The sequence below is a fragment of the Electrona antarctica genome (genome assembly GCF_951216825.1).
Source record: "Electrona antarctica genome assembly, chromosome: 23".
NCBI classification, from domain to species: Eukaryota; Metazoa; Chordata; class Actinopteri; order Myctophiformes; family Myctophidae; genus Electrona; species Electrona antarctica.
Window position 1 is genome coordinate 38,797,453 of NC_136804.1, and position 21,577 is coordinate 38,819,029.

The 21,577-nt window shown below is 47.9% G+C and overlaps 1 long non-coding RNA gene across 1 annotated transcript in view; it reads left to right on the top strand.

Annotated features, from left to right (window-relative positions):
- The window catches only part of LOC306916647, a 571,903-nt gene that overhangs the window by 500,551 nt on the left and 49,775 nt on the right, over window positions 1-21,577 (top strand). The window lies entirely within an intron of this gene.

Sequence of the window (21,577 nt, forward strand, 5' to 3'; positions counted from 1 at the left end):
CTAACTGTTGTCTCTCCATCCAGATCCTATCTCTGTGTTTCACTAACAGTTGTCTCTCCATCCAGACCCTATCTCTGTGTTTCATACTAACTGTTGTCTCTCCATCCAGATCCTATCTCTGTGTTTCATACTAACTGTTGTCTCTCCATCCAGATCCTATCTCTGTGTTTCACTAACTGTTGTCTCTCCATCCAGATCCTATCTCTGTGTTTCACTAACAGTTGTCTCTCCATCCAGATCCTATCTCTGTGTTTCATACTAACTGTTGTCTCTCCATCCAGATCCTATCTCTGTGTTTCACTAACTGTTGTCTCTCCATCCAGACCCTATCTCTGTGTTTCACTAACTGTTGTCTCTCCATCCAGATCCTATCTCTGTGTTTCACTAACTGTTGTCTCTCCATCCAGATCCTATCTCTGTGTTTCACTAACAGTTGTCTCTCCATCCAGACCCTATCTCTGTGTTTCATACTAACTGTTGTCTCTCCATCCAGATCCTATCTCTGTGTTTCATACTAACTGTTGTCTCTCCATCCAGATCCTATCTCTGTGTTTCACTAACTGTTGTCTCTCCATCCAGATCCTATCTCTGTGTTTCACTAACAGTTGTCTCTCCATCCAGATCCTATCTCTGTGTTTCACTAACTGTTGTCTCTCCATCCAGATCCTATCTCTGTGTTTCATACTAACTGTTGTCTCTCCATCCAGATCCTATCTCTGTGTTTCATACTAACTGTTGTCTCTCCATCCAGACCCTATCTCTGTGTTTCATACTAACAGTTGTCTCTCCATCCAGATCCTATCTCTGTGTTTCATACTAACTGTTGTCTCTCCATCCAGACCCTATCTCTGTGTTTCATACTAACTGTTGTCTCTCCATCCAGATCCTATCTCTGTGCGTCCAGCATCGTCCAACGTCCTCCCAGTGTCCGGTCAGTCCTTCTCCCTGCAGTGTGTGGGCTCCCAGAACCCTGCCTCCGTAACGTGGCTGAAAGACTCCGTCCTCGTAGCCGTGTCCAGCAGAGTCCGTCTGTCTGACCACAACACCACTTTGACCTTTAGCCCTCTCAGGCTGTCCGACGGCGGGACGTATCGATGTGACGTGGCGGAGAGCGGGTCGTCCATCAAGTCAGTGGGATATAAAGTAGAAGTGGACTGTGAGTATATACGTGTAGCACGGACGTGCACACATAGATATCAAAGGTGGCTCCAGCCCCTGCCCTTTATACCCGTCTGTAAAACAACTGCCCTCTCCAGACCACGAATGCAAGGATTTACTACATGGTGAAATAAATGCACATGCCCCTCCTTTCCTTTCCTTTCCATGCCACGCCCAAAGTCTGCATTCAGGAGAATTAGCCCTTCACTAAGTCCCTCCCCAACCCATCCTTGTCCAATAGGAACGTTAGCAGAGAAGAAAGCTTGACCTGCATAGCAACCGTTGCTAAACTATTTGGATTGGCATTGGACAATCGCTTTTTGGGGTGGGATTTAGTGAAGGGCTAATTGCTTTTTTTCCCGAAGTCTCCTGAACTTTTGCGTTGAACAAATTCGTTTATAAATCCATGTCGTTACACCCCCGCATCTCCACTAGCATCTCCAAGAGTGCTGGGTTGCGCCCCGAAAATAGCTGATCTACAAGCTCTCAACGCGTCGCAGCGCGACACATTGAGAGCTTGTAGATCTGCTATTGTTGTCCAAAAGTGCCCTCTTTCAGCCCCCAACACTCTCTGCTAGGGCTATTCTACTTAAGACGGCTCAGGGGCCACTCAGCAACATTCCAAAAGTCCACTAAGGGCCGCAATCTAAAGACTATAGAGCGTCGCAGTCCCGCCCCCTACCATGGACCAGGAAATGAAACCAAATGCATTTTCCTCATAGACATTTCTTAAAGTATTTATTTAAAGACGGTTACGCCGCGGACAAAGCCAACTCGAGTCGTGACAACTCATGACAACACAAACAATATTTTGGACCAAACTAATAATTAGAAAGAAGAAAAGAACGGCAGGTTACAACACTTTTTGTTGTTTTTCTTCTTTGTAATTATTTGTTTGGTCCAAAATATAGTTTGTGTTGTCATGAGTTGTCACGACTCGAGTTGGCTTTGTCCGCGGCGTAACCGTCTTTAAATAAATACTTTAAGAAATGTCTATGGGAAAAATGCATTGGGTTTCATTTCCTGGTCCAGGGTAGGAGGCGGGACTGCGACGCTCTATACACGACTAGTCTAAACAAATGAAGAAAACACAGAGAAAAAAACACATATTTCCATCTATAAGGCCAAAACCTCAATGAACAAAAACATTGTGATTAATGATGAAGTTAAAATACGTCTTCATTCACAAAACTGTGAAGAGAACATATATTATAATGAACAGATTATCACAGGTGGCTAAATCAGTAAGTGGTTAATACTCAGCTGACGTCATCAGGCCATATCACTTTCTCCTCATGGAACAAACACTACTATACCTACAATCTGGTTCAAAACAATGAAAATACTAACCGCGTCAAGCCTGTCAAGAAATTCCTTGCAGATGAATCAGAGTATGGAAGCGCTCGCTATCAGTAAAGCAACCTCCTGCTGCAATGTGAACATTCAAAACAGGTGGTACGCATGGGCCGTTGAGTGATATTCAACGAGCGCTTCCAAACTCCAACATTATAAAAAAAAATCACATGCAAGGAATTTCTTCACAGCGAAGTAGCTCATAACATGTCTACGGTGGATTTTTATGAAACAAACACTTTGCAGATAGAAAGAGGATAATTCAAGCTTTCCCTACAGCTGCAATGTTGGTGATTTTGACGTTGTTTAATATAATTAGAGGGGACTTTTCTGTTTTCATGGATGAATGGGCTGTCTATGGGAAGTATCACCTAGGTAGCACCTTGCTGGCAAGATGGCTGCGGTCTGAATAAAGAGTGAAACAGTGAATGAACTGATAATCTCTCCCCAGACGGCCCTACGTCGGTGCAGATCAGCGGGCCAGACACCGTGACGGTGGGAGTCCAATACGAGTTCCAGTGCTCCGCCCAATGCTTCCCAAACTGCACCTTCACCTGGCTCAGGGACAACGTCACCTCCTCCCACGGACCACAGCTCCACCTGCGGCTCGGCGTTCGCGCGGCGTCGCAGGTCCTGACCTGCATAGCGGTGAACCCTGTCACACAACGAGCGGTGACCGTCCACAAGACCGTGGAGGTGGCAGGTACGTAGTGTCATAGATACAGTGGGGTACAGTCCGAGTTTTCCTCCTGGTCAAATTGGGGCCTCTAGGTTTTCCTGGGTACCTCTGGGTATCTCTTCTCAGCCACACCACCCCTAGTCCAACCCCCAGATTCTTAGCCACACCCCTAGATTTATACATGAAAGGCTTTATGACTCGCCCGCGCTGCTGGCCAATGGAGAGCGCCGCGTGGCGGCCATTTTGCTGCAGTCAGCTCGCTCACTCGTCATAGCATTGTGTCTGCGGTGCATGTACTTTTTAAATGAAATGAAATGAAATGATTACTATATTTACCCAGGGTATCTGGGCTAAGCTCAAGAACTTGTTTACAGCCAGGCCCTGCTCATAGAACACATTTCATCGTAGTGGTTCAATGCCTTGTTCAAGGGCACTTCAGCGGTGGTAATTTTAACGTGTCGGACCGCTGATTCGAACTGGCGACCTTCCGGTATCAAGACCGCTCCGCAATCCGTTCGGCCACCGCTGCCCTACACATAACGGTAACGGGTCGCTCACACCAAGACTGCCTTTCAGTCATTTATTCCTTCATTTGGGACAGGAGACAAACGTTTCGGCTACCCAGCCTTCATCAGTGTCTGCTTATCGCCTTTAAACTCATTCAGTGCCACCTGGTGAACACCAGTTTTGGCCCTCGTTGCCACCGAAGCCTATAAATAAAAGAAAGAAAATGTAATTATATTGTGCATGTAATGTGCATGTCATCACCTGCACACCAGATAAAAGGAATGTTCAAAATATGGATTAATAAAAAAATATATATATATATATAAAAAAATATATATATATTTTTTTTCCAAAAAGGCGTCCAAAGGCGCCATTGGCACTCTACGCCACCAGGGGGAGACGTCCAAAGGCGTCCCGTGGCATGGAATGAGTTTTAAGGCATATTACTGGTTCATATCATATGATTTGAACGGGTAAAGGCTCATTCATAGTCTGGATTTTCGGTGGTGAGGTGACCACCGGAGCTGAAATAACGTTGAGCGGTGGCGAGTATAAAAACAGAGAGAAGGGCTGGGGCGGTGGCGGTGGTTTGCTCTTCACCGCGGCTCAGTGACGTCATGTTGTAGTTCGGTGGTCAGGTCACCTCACTACCGAAAATCCAGACTATGAATGAGCCTTCACACACCTTAAGTCACATGAAGAGTTATCTTTTTTTAAATAACCACAACATGCTCAATTTTCAACCGACTTTCAAACCGTCTGGTTTGTTCTAAACGTCAGATGATACTTCATATACTGATATTGGACTTTCATAATAAAAAATAACTTTAAGCAGAAAAGCATCCTGAATCAACGCTTGTAATAAACCAGCCCGTTTGTAAATCTGTCAACATGTCAGCGAGTTAAGAGTACATCACCTGCTACCATAAAACGTACCAGAAAGGCCGACTGTAGCAAGATGGAGACTCCACCATTGCGCCATCTTGTGCCTTAATAGAGCGCCGAAGTCCTGACGTCACTCGCTCATCCCCAGCTGGTTCTGCCTGGTTCACTGGAAGTAATTTCTCTATGGAGAATAACATTGGGTCATCTTAAAATCGTCTCATATAAGCATTGTGGTCCAAAAATAAACAAACTGTCTCTGTATCGTTATATTGTCAGGGAGGTGTCTCTGTATCGTTATATTGTCAGGGAGGTGTCTCTGTATCGTTATATTGTCAGGGAGGTGTCTCTGTATCGTTATATTGTCAGGGAGGTGTCTCTGTATCGTTATATTGTCAGGGAGGTGTCTCTGTATCGTTATATTGTCAGGGAGGTGTCTCTGTATCGTTTATGACAGTCAGTCACTCATATATGATACAGTCTGTTTCTAGTGAAAATGTAACTAATTCAGTAGCAGTAACAATAGCGTTTTCTCTCAGTCAGTTGATTCTTCATATCCATATGAGTGAAACGGCCTGGATGACATGTTTATTTTTCAAACACAGCTCTTATATGAGGTGATCTAAAATCCCCCCTATGGGGATCACAATGCAAATAAAAAGTACATGAACCTGTGGATTTGCGCCCTCTACCGATATTGACGTCAGACTTCGGTGCCCTATAAAAGTCTATGTAGTATGGAACTCTAACCTACAGTAAGAGCTGTCATTCAGAAATCTTCTAAACTCTTAAAGGAGCATTCAGTGATTTGGGTGATTTGGAAAACCACCCAGTCCGCCCCGGCAACAAAATGTGCACATGCACGCTCTACAGTGGGGGGAAGTGCAACAGGCCAACAGCATGTGCACCAAGGCCCGCCCACACTCGATCATGATTGGAGGAAGGCCCCTCTCATCCTGATTGGATGAAGGCTTTGCCACCCGCCACCAAAACTGAAACTAGGGTTTTTTGACCCCAGGGGCTCACTGGGGACAGGGAGGAACTCCTTATATGGTCAGCACACTCTATAGTAGGGAGGATTATCAAAAAAAAAAAAGGAAAGAAAAGTGAAATCACTGAATATACCTTTAAGTTATATGAATAATAAATCCCTGAACTTTGCAGTTGGACTGTCTAACATAAAGATCAGCGGTCCCACCCAGCTGTTGGTTGGAGTGGATTACACCTTCAGCTGCTCTGCCGACTGCTACCCGTCCTGCAGCTACACGTGGATGCTCAAAGGCAACGACGGACTGGTTTCCAGCACGTCGCAGGGAAACACCATTTCAGTCAAACCGAGTGGCGGAGACGACAACGAGACGCTGGTCTGTGAGGCTCAGAACGACGCCTCGGGCATGTTCGTTGCCACCAGTCTACAGCTGTTAGTGTCGGGTAAGTGTGGGAGGGAAAAAATAGTAACGATTCAATTGAAATTGAAGCAGATTCACTTTTTTGGGGAAGGAAACTACGCCTGTAATTCACATGCAGCAAATTCTGAACTTAAACAGTTTCCCCCCCCTTAGTAATTCTCAATAATTGACATATTCATTATAATTGTTCTTTGAGGTTAGGGTTAGTGACCTATGTGGCCAGTTAAGACTGAGGTTAGGGTTAGTGACCTACGTGGCCGGTTAAGACTGAGGTTAGGGTTAGTGACCTACGTGGCCGGTTAAGACTGAGGTTAGGGTTAGTGACCTACGTGACCGGTTAAGACTGAGGTTAGGGTTAGTTACCTACGTGGCCGGTTAAGACTGAGGTTAGGGTTAGTGACCTACGTGGCCGGTTAAGACTGAGGTTAGGGTTAGTGACCTACGTGGCCGGTTAAGACTGAGGTTAGGGTTAGTGACCTACGTGGCCGGTTAAGACTGAGGTTAGGGTTAGTGACCTACGTGGCCGGTTAAGACTGAGGTTAGGGTTAGTGACCTACGTGGTCGGTTAAGACTGAGGTCAGGGTTAGTGACCTACGTGGTCGGTTAAGACTGAGGTCAGGGTTAGCGACCTACGTGGCCGGTTAAGACTGAGGTTAGGGTTAGGGCTTGGGATAGTGTTAGTACCATAATCGTTTGGACCAAGTGGAGGTCGGAAGTCGGAACAATGACATGTCACCTATATATTAATTGGCAAAAAATAAATACAAGAAATCCAGCATTTGAGTTTGTTAGAAACCATTCAACAGTGAATGAAGTGATAATCTCTCCCCAGACGGCCCTACGTCGGTGCAGATCAGCGGGCCAGACACCGTGACGGTGGGAGTCCAATACGAGTTCCAGTGCTCCGCCCAATGCTTCCCAAACTGCACCTTCACCTGGCTCAGGGACAACGTCACCTCCTCCCACGGACCACAGCTCCACCTGCGGCTCATAGGTCTCGTGGCCTCGCAAGTCCTGACCTGCATAGCGGTGAACCCTGCCACACAACGAGCGGTGACCGTCCACAAGACCGTGGAGGTGGCAGGTAGGTAGTATATGGCTCCTCTAACCTGCAGTAAAGCTGCGTTCAAGGTTGGCCACAGACGGTTAGCTCAACCGTCTGGGCCTCTAGAGGCTGCTGAGCCAGGCTGATGGTTAGCTCAACCGTCTGGGCCTCTAGAGGCTGCTGAGCCAGGCTGACGGTTAGCTCAACCGCCTGGGCCTCTAGAGGCTGCTGAGCCAGCCTGACGGTAAGCTCCACCGTCTGGGCCTCTAGAGGCTGCTGAGCCAGGCTGACGGTTAGCTCAACCGTCTGGGGCTCTAGAGGCTGCTGAGCCAGGCTGACGGTTAGCTCAACCGTCTGGGGCTCTAGAGGCTGCTGAGCCAGCCTGACGGTAAGCTCCACCGTCTGGGCCTCTAGAGGCTGCTGAGCCAGCCTGACGGTTAGCTCAACCGTCTGGGCCTCTAGAGGCTGCTGAGCCAGGCTGACGGTTAGCTCAACCGCCTGGGCCTCTAGAGGCTGCTGAGCCAGGCTGACGGTTAGCTCAACCGCCTGGGCCTCTAGAGGCTGCTGAGCCAGGCTGACGGTTAGCTCAACCGCCTGGGCCTCTAGAGGCTGCTGAGCCAGGCTGACGGTTAGCTCAACCGCCTGGGCCTCTAGAGGCTGCTGAGCCAGGCTGACGGTTAGCTCAACCGCCTGGGCCTCTAGAGGCTGCTGAGCCAGGCTGACGGTTAGCTCAACCGCCTGGGCCTCTAGAGGCTGCTGAGCCAGGCTGACGGTTAGCTCAACCGCCTGGGCCTCTAGAGGCTGCTGAGCCAGGCTGACGGTTAGCTCAACCGTCTGGGCCTCTAGAGGCTGCTGAGCCAGGCTGACGGTTAGCTCAACCGCCTGGGCCTCTAGAGGCTGCTGAGCCAGCCTGACGGCGTGCCGCGGGTTCGACTCCCGATCCCGACGGCCTTTGCCGCGTGTCTTCCCCCCATCTCTCTCCCCATTTCCTGTCAGTCTACTTTCAGCACATTTAAATTAATTACTTTCAGTAATATTTAAAATAACAAATCCCTTGAACTCTGCAGTTGGAGTATCCAACATACAGATCAGCGGTCCCACGCATCTGTTGGATGGAGTCTCCTCCACATTCAGCTGCTCTGCCGACTGCTACCCGTCCTGCAACTACACGTGGATGCTGAAATGGAACACAGAGGTTCTGAGAACGTCGCAGGGAAACACCGTGTCAGTCACACCGAATCTACACAACCAGACGCTGGTCTGTGAGGCTCGCAACACCGCCTCGGGCATGTTCGTTGCCACCAGTCTACAACTGTCAGTGTCGGGTAACTATTGAACAATGTTTAAATTGAAGCGTTTCATTCTAAAATGCTGCATATTCACTTTTTTGGTGGAACTGTAAACAGACCTCCATAATAACTCTATTCTAACCATGTTTGTGTTTCTATGGTTAAACCATGTTTGTGTTTGACCGGAAAGCCAATTTGCTCGTCCACATATGACGTAAATTCTCCTTTCATTGTCAATGGCAAATGTGACACGAATTAAGGACAAAAAGCTGTATATATATATATATATATAGGAGAGAAAAATCACACCCGTGTGAAGTGAGGGGCGCTAATATATTAAAGTCTAACTCATGTTGATTCGGTGATATAAAACAAACGGTGCCAACACAAACATTAAACGCCATTAACAATATGACGTAATGAGGCACATTATGACGTAAATGTTCCCTTCATTGTCAATGGCGTTTACAAAACAAACATTGAACTAAAGACAAACATTGTCTGGTGGCTCAGGGGTAGAGTTTCCAGATGGTAACCGCAAGGTCGCCAGTTGGAACCCGGGCTCCTCCAGAGTTAGTGTCGAAGTGTACTTGAGCAAGACACTGAACCCCTAATTGCTCCTGTGCTTGTTGGTGCCTTGCATGGTTTCCGCTGCCATCGGTGTATGAATGTGTTTGTGAATCTTTACAGTCTATGGTGTGAATGAATGAATGTAATGCACAATCTATGTAAAGCGCCTTGGATAAAGGCGCTATATAAATGCACCATTTACCATTTACCATTAAACCTGTGTATAAGGAGGGGCTAGCGCCCAACAAAAAAAGCATGTAAAACAAATCCCTGAACTCTGCAGATGGACTATCTAACATAAAGATCAGCGGTCCCACCGAGCTGTCCGTTGGAGTCTCCTCCTCGTTCAGCTGCTCTGCTGACTGCCACCCGTCCTGCAACTACACATGGATGCTGAAACGGAACGTAGAGCTTCTGAGAACGTCGCAGGGAAACACCGTTTCAGTCACACCGAGTCGCGGAGGCGACAACCTGACGCTGGTCTGTGAGGCTCGCAACACCGCCTCGGGCATGTTCGTTGCTACGAGCGTACGACTAACCGTGGCAAGTGAGTACACCTAAAAAAAAGGTATTTCAGACAGACAGGGTGTACAAGCAGAGACACACGACAAGATGCCGCGACCGGCAGGTGGATGGAAATGAAGCTCGCGGGCAAAGCGCTTCCGGTTGTCTGGACAACGCTGCCAAGATGCAGCTTCATTTCCATCCTGTCTAGAAACCGAAGCGTCTCATTCTAAAATGCTGCATTATATTCACTTTTGGGGAAGACATTGGGCCCGATTCAGTAAAGCTGTTATACACCCATGTTTTGGCAAGACTAACTGTTCAGGAGAGGAGAGTTACTTAGGCAGACTCTTCACATACTAGAGCATGTCTGAAATAAATGTCAGAGCTGAAATCGACATGTATTAATAAATGCTTAAACATGTAGCTAGGTGTATAATGTTAGAGTCCACAGAAGACATGGTCTAAGAGTGGCCGGATGGTAACCGCAAGGCCGCCGGTTCGAACCCGGGCTCCCCCAGAGTTAGTGTCGAAGTGTCCTTGAGCAAGACATCAGAACCCCTAATTGCTCCTGATGTGCAGGTTGGTGCCTTGCATGGTTTCCTCCACCATCAGTGTATGAATGTGTGTGTGAATGTGATGCACAATCTGTGTGTGTGTGTGTGTGTGTGTGTGTGTGTGTGTGTGTGTGTGTGTGTGTGTGAGTAATGCACAATCTAAGTAAAGCACCTTGTATAAAAGGCTCTATATAAATGCACCATTCCGAACTGTCAAACTTTTTCATTCTAATTCTCGGCATGTCATTCTAACTGTTCTTTCTCCAGACTATATCCATGTGCGTCCTGCATCGTCCAACACCTTCCCAGTCCCGGTGTCGGGTCAGTCCTTCTCCCTGCAGTGTGTGGGCTCCCAGAACCCTGCCTCCATAACGTGGCTGAAAGACTCTGTCCCCGTAGCCGTGTCCAGCAGAGTCCGTCTGTCTGACCACAACGCCACTCTGACCTTTAGCTCTATCCAGCTGAACGACAACGGGACGTACCAATGTGAGGTGACAGAGAGCGGGACGTCCGTCACATCAGTGGGATATAGACTAGAAGTGGACTGTGAGTATACAGATAAACTACTCTACACTCTGGGATATAGACTAGAAGTGGACTGTGAGTATACAGATATAGACTAGAAGTGGACTGTGAGTATACAGATATAGACTAGAAGTGGACTGTGAGTATATATACGGATATAGACTAGAAGTGGACTGTGAGTATATATACGCATCCCATGATGGGATTTCATTTGTGACTTTGTCTCACATCGCTCCGGACATGTAACCGTTTCTGACGAGAGGTAAACAGTAGGCATGTAACGATTCACTCAACTCACGATACGATTCGTATCACGATTATTTTTCGCGATATTAAAAATATATATATTTTAAAGAAAAATTACCTTTTTATTTTTATATAATTTATCTTCCCCCCTGAGATTTTTTTATTTAACTACATTGCAAAAGAAGTAGCATTACTTTTGACAGTGCATCAACGAGCATCATCACCTGGGCACAGTCACAGACACACACACAGCTCCCCTCTACAGTCACAGACACACACAGCTCGCCTCTACAGTCACAGACACACACAGCTCCCCTCTACAGTCACAGACACACACACAGCTCCCCTCTACAGTCACAGACACACAGCTCCCCTCTACAGTCACAGACACACACAGCTCCCCTCTACAGTCAGACACACACAGCTCCCCTCTACAGTCACAGACACACACAGCTCCCCTCTACAGTCACAGACACACACAGCTCCCCTCTACAGTCAGACACACACAGCTCCCCTCTACAGTCACAGACACACACAGCTCCCCTCTACAGTCACAGACACACACAGCTCCCCTCTACAGTCACAGACACACACAGCTCCCCTCTACAGTCAGACACACACAGCTCCCCTCTACAGTCACAGACACACACAGCTCCCCTCTACAGTCACAGACACACACAGCTCCCCTCTACAGTCAGACACACACAGCTCCCCTCTACAGTCACAGTCACACACAGCTCCCCTCTACAGTCACAGACACACACAGCTCCCCTCTACAGTCACAGTCACACACAGCTCCCCTCTACAGTCACAGAGACACACAGCTCCCCTCTACAGTCACAGTCACACACAGCTCCCCTCTACAGTCACAGACACACACAGCTCCCCTCTACAGTCACAGACACACACAGCTCCCCTCTACAGTCACAGAGACACACAGCTCCCCTCTACAGTCACAGTCACACACAGCTCCCCTCTACAGTCACAGACACACACAGCTCCCCTCTACAGTGCTCTACTACTGAAAGCGACTCATTTCTCTCCAAAAGCACTTGAATATGATGAAATATGACTAAAGCTCACATTTCACATCACACACTAGCCCCCCTAAAAAAAAATTAATTTCAATGAATCGATTCATATCGTCGGGATTAATATCGATGTATATCGATATACGATATATCGTTACATGCCTAGTAAACAGTGTGCGCTAATGCTAACGATCACTGCTCAACAACAACAGCCCCCTCCTCCCTGATAACCTGGAAATTAAACGGAGGCTCGTAGAATTGGACTCAATGGCTGGCAAGGTTTAGCTGTGCTCATGCTACCACCTAGCGGGCGATAAAAGAGTTTAAGTACAGTACTTGAGTAATTGCGCTTAGTTAATTTACACCACTGCTAATTAACAAATGAATTGTGGTCTTGTCTCCCATTCATTTCCCAGCCATTACGTGGCCGGTCATTACCTCCAACAGCGAGCCGGTGGGTGGGCAGCTGGTGCTGTTCCCTGGGTCCAGCGTGGCGCTGGAATGCTCTGCGCCGTGCCGCCCGGCCTGCTTCTACCGCTGGTTCTACGGCGGCCAGATGATCGGCTCCAACGCCTCTCTGAGCTTCGCCCCGGTGCACCAGGGGACCCTCACATGCGACGCTCACAACCCGGCGATCCCCAACTTCATCTACTCCTCCTCAGACATTACAGTGATCATACTTGGTAATTAGTTTGTCCCGAGTGTCGTCGTGTGTGGATGCAAAGACAAGCCGTTTCCTTTTAAAGCTTTTAGGCCTGCCGCGAAAGATCATTTGAGCATCACGCACAAACTGGGGTATAGGGTTAGGCACCGTTTTACTGAGGTTATGAATAAGGTTAGGTTTAACTGGTTATACATAGTTCACTGAGTTTAAGGTTAGCTTAAGTTTCTGGTTTAAGGAAGGACTTCAGTGTTTTGTACCATACTGTTGTATGTATGAGTACAGAACAAAGAATGTTTGCTTTCGCCATCTTTGTTGAAGAAGAGTCTGGGTTAGGAACAAGGTTAGGTTTAACTGTTTGGGCATAGTTTACTGAGGTTAAGGTTAGGAATACCAGACCTGAGCAGTTCCGCCGGCTGGCGCAAATCTTTGAATATATATTCTTTCAGAGCAAAACGTATTTAACGGCTGCCAAGTTTCAGAAAATGCCAAGAGTGAGACCTTAGTGTCTTAATGCGTTTGACGCCGCCCACTGGGTGGCGGCGAAAAAAAATTGGCCTTTTTTAATGTCGATTTGGCCTTTTTTAACATTGATTTAGACTCTAAATTAATGTTAAAAAAGGCCAATTTTAGAGGAATACAGACATCCCACCCTAGAGTGGTGCAACTGGCTGCAGCCAGCCAGCAAGCCACACACATAGTGCTCAGACCCAGCCAGCCAGCCAGCAAGCCACACACATAGTGCTCAGACCCAGCCAGCCAGCCAGCAATCCACACACATAGTGCTCAGACCCAGCCAGCCAGCCAGCAAGCCACACACATAGTGCTCAGACCCAGCCAGCCAGCAATCCACACACATAGTGCTCAGACCCAGCCAGCCACACACATAGCTCCGTAAGGGAGTGGTTGCACCACTCAAAAAATCTTCAAAAAACTGAAGAGGCTACTGGAGAACCTGATTTGGACATGATCTGATGCAGGACAATGTCACTATGACAGAAAGAGAAGATGGGTCTGGCCACATTCATTCACCCCATAATCTCAGTGGAAATTGGGGAATATGTTGTGAAATAAAAAGTCAGAAAACTGGAATTTGGGAAAATGCCTTATTTTTAATTTCCCCATTCCCACACATCTGTGGTCTCTCTCTCCCTCCCCCCCTCTCTGAACAGAACTATAACGACAAGTTGCGATGCGGCCCCTCCCCCTTCACACACACACACACACACACACACACACACACACACACACACAACTTTGTCCCTATAATGTGCGTAGGCTACTGGCACCGTTCCTCATATCACGCAAGAGACGCCACACACCAGTATAGAAGAGAGATAGTCACTTGTGACTTACTCACTTAATGTTGTAACTTGTGGAGGCTATATTGTCTTCCATGAAAAATATTTCGATGCGATGTTAAACTCTGCATGGCTCATTTCCATGCGTCACAGTCAGGGACCCTGCTGACGATTTGGTGGTCCACTGCCTGGTTACCCTTCTACTGCATGATCTCCTGCAGATCGGCTATTTTGCCGTTTGTGAGGACGCACACATGGGCGCGCGTTATTACGCGGCGGAGAAAATTGTTATTATGATAGCCGGCTTGGCTTTTTTGGCACATTTTATGCCCCCCTCGGCGTGCGTATTGTGCGTGCGTGAGAAATGAGAGGTGTGGCGTAGTGCGTGGTAAAAGGTCAAATTGCGTGACTCTCACTCTCAAAGCGTGAGACTTGGCAGCCTAAAGTTAACTCAAATCTTTGCTTCTGGGGGGGGGGGGGGGGGGGGAGTCCCTGGAGCAACACATTTTCAGATGGGGGTCCGCGGCCAAATACAGATAATTCTGTGGGTCTTTGACATGAAATGGTTTTGAGAACCAGAAAACTGTCATGATTTAGAAGACATTTTGTAGAATCTGATGTCAGGTCTTAATGGCTTTACTGTTGTCTCTCCATCCAGATCCTATCTCTGTGTTTCACTAACTGTTGTCTCTCCATCCAGATCCTATCTCTGTGTTTCACTAACTGTTGTCTCTCCATCCAGATCCTATCTCTGTGTTTCACTAACTGTTGTCTCTCCATCCAGATCCTATCTCTGTGTTTCACTAACTGTTGTCTCTCCATCCAGATCCTATCTCTGTGTTTCATACTAACTGTTGTCTCTCCATCCAGATCCTATCTCTGTGTTTCACTAACTGTTGTCTCTCCATCCAGATCCTATCTCTGTGTTTCATACTAACTGTTGTCTCTCCATCCAGATCCTATCTCTGTGTTTCATACTAACTGTTGTCTCTCCATCCAGATCCTATCTCTGTGTTTCATACTAACTGTTGTCTCTCCATCCAGATCCTATCTCTGTGTTTCAAACTAACTGTTGTCTCTCCATCCAGACCCTATCTCTGTGTTTCAAACTAACTGTTGTCTCTCCATCCAGATCCTATCTCTGTGTTTCATACTAACTGTTGTCTCTCCATCCAGATCCTATCTCTGTGTTTCAAACTAACTGTTGTCTCTCCATCCAGATCCTATCTCTGTGTTTCACTAACTGTTGTCTCTCCATCCAGACCCTATCTCTGTGTTTCACTAACTGTTGTCTCTCCATCCAGACCCTATCTCTGTGTTTCATACTAAATGTTGTCTCTCCATCCAGATCCTATCTCTGTGTTTCATACTAACTGTTGTCTCTCCATCCAGATCCTATCTCTGTGTTTCAAACTAACTGTTGTCTCTCCATCCAGACCCTATCTCTGTGTTTCATACTAACTGTTGTCTCTCCATCCAGATCCTATCTCTGTGTTTCAAACTAACTGTTGTCTCTCCATCCAGACCCTATCTCTGTGTTTCAAACTAACTGTTGTCTCTCCATCCAGATCCTATCTCTGTGTTTCATACTAACTGTTGTCTCTCCATCCAGATCCTATCTCTGTGTTTCAAACTAACTGTTGTCTCTCCATCCAGATCCTATCTCTGTGTTTCATACTAACTGTTGTCTCTCCATCCAGATCCTATCTCTGTGTTTCAAACTAACTGTTGTCTCTCCATCCAGATCCTATCTCTGTGTTTCAAACTAACTGTTGTCTCTCCATCCAGATCCTATCTCTGTGTTTCATACTAACTGTTGTCTCTCCATCCAGATCCTATCTCTGTTTCACTAACTGTTGTCTCTCCATCCAGATCCTATCTCTGTGTTTCATATTAACTGTTGTCTCTCCATCCAGATCCTATCTCTGTGTTTCACTAACTGTTGTCTCTCCATCCAGACCCTATCTCTGTGTTTCATACTAACTGTTGTCTCTCCATCCAGATCCTATCTCTGTGTTTCACTAACTGTTGTCTCTCCATCCAGATCCTATCTCTGTGTTTCATACTAACTGTTGTCTCTCCATCCAGATCCTATCTCTGTGTTTCACTAACTGTTGTCTCTCCATCCAGACCCTATCTCTGTGTTTCACTAACTGTTGTCTCTCCATCCAGACCCTATCTCTGTGTTTCATACTAACTGTTGTCTCTCCATCCAGACCCTATCTCTGTGCGTCCAGCATCGTCCAACGTCCTCCCAGTGTCCGGTCAGTCCTTCTCCCTGCAGTGTGTGGGCTCCCAGAACCCTGCCTCCGTAACGTGGCTGAAAGACTCTGTCCGCGTAGCCGTGTCCAGCAGAGTCCGTCTGTCTGACCACAACACCACTCTGACCTTTAGCTCTCTCCTGACGTCCGACAGCGGCACGTACCAATGTGAGGTCGCGGAGAGTGGGACGTCCGTCACGTCAGCGGGATATAAAGTAGAAGTGGACTGTGAGTATACAGATATACTACTACTCTACACTCTGGGATACATGGAGAACTGTGGTGTGGAGAGAGTACTGCAAAGTACTTTAGTCTAAAAATGGGTGATAATTGGTCTAAAAATGTCTTTTTTTGTACTCGCCGATACCGATATTTTTGTTTGGGTAACCACTTATTTTACCCCCTTTCTACACTTGTCAGTTGTCATGTATGCTTGTAGATCGGCTGTTTCTGGCGATTTGCTGCAGTGTTGGGTCAGACTGGCACCCGTTGCAGCCTATAGTGTTGGGTCAGACTGGCACCTGTTGCAGCCTATAGTGTTGGGTCAGACTGGCACCCGTTGCAGCCTATAGTGTTGGGTCAGACTGGCACCCGTTGCAGCCTATAGTGTTGGGTCAGACTGGCACCCGTTGCAGCCTATAGTGTTGGGTCAGACTGGCACCCGTTGCAGCCTATAGTGTTGGGTCAGACTGGCACCCGTTGCAGCCTATAGTGTTGGGTCAGACTTGCACCCGTTGCAGCCTATAGTGTTGGGTCAGACTTGCACCCGTTGTAGCCTATAGTGTTGGGTCAGTGTTGGGTCAGACTGGCACCCGTTGTAGCCTATAGTGTTGGGTCAGTGTTGGGTCAGACTGGCACCCGTTGCAGCCTATAGTGTTGGGTCAGACTGGCACCCGTTGCAGCCTATAGTGTTGGGTCAGACTTGCACCCGTTGCAGCCTATAGTGTTGGGTCAGACTGGCACCCGTTGCAGCCTATAGTGTTGGGTCAGACTGGCACCCGTTGCAGTCTATAGTGTTGGGTCAGACTTGCACCCGTTGTAGCCTATAGTGTTGGGTCAGACTGGCACCCGTTGCAGCCTATAGTGTTGGGTCAGACTGGCACCCGTTGTAGCCTATAGTGTTGGGTCAGTGTTGGGTCAGACTTGCACCCGTTGTAGCCTATAGTGTTGGGTCAGTGTTGGGTCAGACTTGCACCCGTTGTAGCCTATAGTGTTGGGTCAGTGTTGGGTCAGACTGGCACCCGTTGTAGCCTATAGTGTTGGGTCAGTGTTGGGTCAGACTGGCACCCGTTGTAGCCTATAGTGTTGGGTCAGTGTTGGGTCAGACTGGCACCCGTTGCAGCCTATAGTGTTGGGTCAGACTTGCACCCGTTGCAGCCTATAGTGTTGGGTCAGACTGGCACCCGTTGCAGCCTATAGTGTTGGGTCAGACTGGCACCCGTTGCAGCCTATAGTGTTGGGTCAGACTGGCACCCGTTGCAGCCTATAGGGTCAGACTGGCACCCGTTGCAGCCTATAGGGTCAGACTGGCACCCGTTGCAGCCTATAGTGTTGGGTCAGACTGGCACCCGTTGCAGCCTATAGTTGCACCCGTTGCAGCCTATAGTGTTGGGTCAGACTTGCACCCGTTGCAGCCTATAGTTGCACCCGTTGCAGCCTATAGTGTTGGGTCAGACTTGCACCCGTTGCAGCCTATAGTTGCACCCGTTGCAGCCTATAGTGTTGGGTCAGACTGGCACCCGTTGCAGCCTATAGTTGCACCCGTTGCAGCCTATAGTTGCACCCGTTGCAGCCTATAGTTGCACCCGTTGCAGCCTATAGTGTTGGGTCAGACTGGCACCCGTTGCAGCCTATAGTGTTGGGTCAGACTGGCACCCGTTGCAGCCTATAGTTGCACCCGTTGCAGCCTATAGTTGCACCCGTTGCAGCCTATAGTGTTGGGTCAGACTGGCACCCGTTGCAGCCTATAGTGTTGGGTCAGACTGGCACCCGTTGCAGCCTATAGTTGCACCCGTTGCAGCCTATAGTGTTGGGTCAGACTGGCACCCGTTGCAGCCTATAGTGTTGGGTCAGACTGGCACCCGTTGCTGCAGTGTTGGGTCAGACTGGCACCCGTTGCAGCCTATAGTGTTGGGTCAGTGTTGGGTCAGACTGGCACCCGTTGCAGCCTATAGTGTTGGGTCAGACTGGCACCCGTTGCTGCAGTGTTGGGTCAGACTGGCACCCGTTGCAGCCTATAGTGTTGGGTCAGTGTTGGGTCAGACTGGCACCCGTTGCAGCCTATAGTGTTGGGTCAGACTGGCACCCGTTGCAGCCTATAGTGTTGGGTCAGTGTTGGGTCAGACTGGCACCCGTTGCAGCCTCTAGTGTCAATTGGATGTTTCGGTAACTCGGGTCAGAGTATCGGGGTCGGTTCCGTGTTGAATGTGTCGACTAAAACTAAGACGAAAAATGTTCATCGACTAGCTTTTTTCACTGACGAAAACTAAATGGAAACTAAATGAAAACTAACACTAAATATACTGACGATTTCGTCAACAAATAAAAACTAAACTAAAATGTTAGGAAGGGACTAGTGGACACGTCATTTTACACTTGGTTGCATGTTGCAAATAGCCGATCTACAAGCTCACACGTTGTGTGCTTGTAGATTTGCTATTTTCAGCAAGTGTAAAAACAGTCATTACGACGGCATCAAGGCCCGCCAAAACACATTTTGTTCGACTAAATCAACTGTAGATTTAGTCGACTAAAATCTTATGACATTCAGTCGACTAAAACTAGACTAACACTAAAACATTCCAGGTGACTAAAATGTGACTAAAACTAAATGAAAACTATTCAAGAGACTACGACTAAAACTAAAATCTGCTGCCAAAAACACTGGTTCCGACTCGAGTACTGAGTACGAGTACTTGAGGGTGGTATCGGCCCGAATACCCGATAACAGTATCGGCATCGGAACACAACTCTAGAACTAATAGTGGTTCTGTCTTCCATTCCTGTCCCCAGTCGGGCCCTCAGGGCGGGTAACCATGGTGTCGCCCAGCGGGCGGGTGGGTGCGGAGCTGGTGGTGCTCCCTGGGTCCAGCATGGATCTGGGATGCTTGGCGGTGGACTGCCGCCCGGCCTGCTCCTACAGCTGGCTCTACGACGGGCGGATGATCGGCTCCGGCCAGTCCCTATCCTTGGCGCCGGTGGCGCCGCCGCACCGGGCCTCCCTCCAATGCGTCGCCACCAACCCGGCGACGAGGCGGAACGACAGCGTCGAGACGACAGTGATCATACCTGGTAATTATAGGAAATATCTTCTAACACATTTAGGACTGAAACGTTTTCTGTTTATGTCAGTGGTGCTCAACCTTTTTCATGTCAAGGACCCCCAGAATTATCTGTATTTGGACGCCGGACCACCATCTGAAAATATGTTGTTCCAGGGACCCCCCCCCCCCCCAGAAGCAAAGATTTGTGTGAAAGAATATATATTCAAAGATTTGCACCACATCACATGTTCACAATTTTTCGAAAAATAGCAGATCTACAAGCTGGTAGCGCTACCAGGGGGGGGGGGTCACGACATTTTCGGAATCGGTTTGGGAGCAAAAAGAAGCGTGATCCCTAGTTTAGGGTTTAGGGTAAAGATTATATCCATATCATGATATTAGACTGGATATTGTCTGTGATTTGGATATTGTATTATTGTATGGCATACGTGTTCTATGAAAATATATCGGGGGAAAACTGTATCGCAGATACTCAAAATCAAATGATCGAATCAAATGATCGGAGCAAAAACAATGTATATATTCTTTCACAGCAAATGTTGTTAACTCATATTTTTGCCTCTGGGGGTCCCCGGAACATCATATTTTGAGATGAGGGTCTGTGGCCAATTATATGAAAATGTTGGGTGTCCATATGAATATAGTTTGAGCACCACTGAAACATGGGGGTTTTTCATGACATTTTGTAGAATCTGTTCCACAGGTCTTTTAAAAAAACAAGTTTCACCGTCTATTTTCCAGACGGGCCGCTGAACGTGTCCATCTCGGGACCGGACGCCATCGAGGTGGGGGTCACGGCCAGCTTCACGTGCACGGCCACGTGCACCCCCGCGTGCACGTACACCTGGAGCGTGCACGGCAGACGCATGACGGGAAGCGTGGTGGACGTAACGGTCAACCGGCGCGTGGGCGCCGAGTCCATCAGCTGTCGGGCCCAGAACCCTGTGACCGGACGCACGGCATCGGTCAACCACACCGTCAGCGTCTACGGTACGGTACCGCTCATTCATCTCCGTTGATACCGAGCACCGTATCGAGCCCACTATCGAGCATTAGATGTATTTCTTGATCGCCTCTTGTCTAGTTGTCTTGATTGTTTAAACATTAGACATCATGGGCCGCTATGCTCCATAACAGGCTTGATAAGCCCTACACCATCTACAAGCTATGCTCCATAATAACAGGCTTGATAAGCCCTACACCATCTACAAGCTATGCTCCATAATAACAGGCTTGATAAGCCCTACACCATCTACAAGCTATGCTCCATAACAGGCTTGATAAGCCCTACACGATCTACAAGCTATGCTCCATAATAACAGGCTTGATAAGCCCTACACCATCTACAAGCTATGCTCCATAACAGGCTTGATAAGCCCTACACCATCTACAAGCTATGCTCCATAACAGGCTTGATAAGCCCTACACCATCTACAAGCTATGCTCCATAACAGGCTTGATAAGCCCTACACGATCTACAAGCTATGCTCCATAATAACAGGCTTGATAAGCCCTACACCATCTACAAGCTATGCTCCATAACAGGCTTGATAAGCCCTACAAGATCTACAAGCTATGCTCCATAACAGGCTTGATAAGCCCAACACGATCTACAAGCTCACAACGCAACACATTGTGACAACAGCGACGATATGCGCTTCATTTTTGTGTCGAGCAAAACCTTGACTGAACTCTAACTTGGTGTTCATGGTGTCGTTGGGCGCGTTCGGAATTAGCACACTGAGCGCACTGTGGAATGCAAACTAATAGGCGAGTGCGCTCCCGGTGCGCATTTCTGAACGCACCCTTAATAGAACGCCGAAGTCCTGACGTCACTCACTCATCCCCTCCATTCCCCTGGTTCTGCCCGGTTCACGGAAGTCATTTCTCTATGTAGAATAACATGGGCTCATCTTAAAATCGTCTCAGCGTTGTGGTCCAAAATAAATAAGCTGTCCCTGCGCTATGGAGGTGTCTCTATATCGTTATATTGTCAGGGAGGTGTCTCTGTATCGTTATATTGTCAGGGAGGTGTCTCTGTATCGTTATATTGTCGGGGAGGTGTCTCTATCGTTATATTGTCAGGGAGGTGTCTCTGTATCGTTATATTGTCAGGGAGGTGTCTCTGTATCGTTATATTGTCAGGGAGGTGTCTCTGTATCGTTATATTGTCAGGGAGGTGTCTCTATATCGTTATATTGTCAGGGAGGTGTCTCTGTATCGTTATATTGTCAGGGAGGTGTCTCTGTATCGTTATATTGTCAGGGAGGTGTCTCTGTATCGTTATATTGTCAGGGAGGTGTCTCTGTGTCGTT